General features: G+C 28.6%; 1 long non-coding RNA gene across 1 annotated transcript in view; it reads left to right on the top strand.

The window, feature by feature from the left end:
- Positions 1-1,654, top strand: part of LOC106791943 — a 99,392-nt gene that overhangs the window by 35,854 nt on the left and 61,884 nt on the right. The window contains exon 2 of the long non-coding RNA XR_001382247.1: positions 1,293-1,516. This is a non-coding gene — a long non-coding RNA (uncharacterized LOC106791943). The remainder of the gene's footprint in view (positions 1-1,292; positions 1,517-1,654) is intronic.

A 1,654-nucleotide genomic window follows, 5' to 3' on the forward strand; every position in this document is an offset into this window, starting at 1 on the left:
ACGCGAAAACACTTTTTTTCGGTAGGGTCATCGGAAATGACGTCGCAATGGCTGAGTTTAAAATATTTTTCAATCAAAATTTCAGAAAATCTTCTTTAAATATGTATCTTAAATGCTATAAAAAGTTTGAATAAGAATTCCATTTTTTATATAGAAAAAAAAATTGTTGAAAMCATGCTATTTTTTCCCGGTGTAAAATCATGTAACCCCTTAAAAGAAAGAATAAAAGTACAAATTATAATCAAATTATAATCAAAGTTAAATGATTGTTTAATAAAGCTATCTCTAATGAAAATGAATAATGTAATTATGATTCTATATTGATGAAAAGTATGACATAATAAGTTTTTTAACAACGTTTCGAATTACTGTTCACTCAATACCACCGAGTATAGTCTGTAGTGTTTAGTATGCACGGTATATCGGATGTTGCCTGAAATATAACAATGTGGTTGAACGCCGTGACGGAAATGATCCTTGCATTTTGAAGCACGTAACGGTATTGCATTCGCCTAACTTTCAAAGTTACCGACTATACGACTCTGTTCGTCTACTACCGATCATAGTTTTGCTACTCGAAACGATCTCGATCCCGCAATTACTTTGAATTATTATAATGATAACAATTTACCCAAACTTTATCATATTATATATACGACTAAACATTTTTTTTTACCATAACTTTAACATATATATATGTTATATGATATTATAATGATAACAATTTATCCAAACTTTATCATATTATATGTACGACTAAAGAATTTTTTTTACCATAACTTTAACATATATATATGTTAAATGATATTATAATGATAACAGTTTATCCAACCTTTATCATATTATATGTACGACTACAGATTCTTTTTACCATAACTTTAACATACATATATATTGTTAACATACATATGTTATTACATATACATAATAATGTGTTATACATATGTTATAATGTTATACATTATGTTAAAATATATATGTTAACATATAATATAAGTAAATTATTTTCTATAGATAATATCTATTTAACCATAATAGATAGAAAATATATCACGCATACGTATATGAACATATGTAAAAATGCATATATAGTTGCATACATTCTATAAATTCGCAGATACATTTTTAAGAGTAACATCTATTTAACCATTATAAATAGAAAATATATCACGCATATGTATAAGCATGTAAAAGATGAACATATGTAAAAATGCGTATATAGTTGCATACATTATATAAATTCGCAGATGCATTTTTAATGAATGGCACGCTTTTCCATTTTCTTCTTTCAGAATCGTCCTAAAAAACGTGAACAAAGGATTGAATCTCTCTGTTTCCCTCTCGTCGTCATTCAAATAAAAGAACAGAGAAGAAAATGGGGGAAAAAGAAAATGACTCGCGGTTGCTTTTTACGAGATGGAAAGAAGAAGAAGAAAAAGAAGAAAGAAGGAATCGAGAATGACGATAACACTTTGACGGCTTCGAAGTATTATCCACCTGCAACTACGGCTCTTACGTAAGTCCTATTTTAATTCCATCAGTACCCACCCCACACACACCCCACACCCCCCATTGCAACTTTTACTCTCTTTCCTACTTTCTTTTCGTATATGTTATACATACATATATTTATTATATCTTTCTCTCTCATTCC

This window comes from Polistes canadensis, unplaced genomic scaffold (assembly GCF_001313835.1).
Source record: "Polistes canadensis isolate GaletaPanama2010 unplaced genomic scaffold, ASM131383v1 scaffold_356, whole genome shotgun sequence".
Lineage (NCBI taxonomy): Eukaryota > Metazoa > Arthropoda > Insecta > Hymenoptera > Vespidae > Polistes > Polistes canadensis.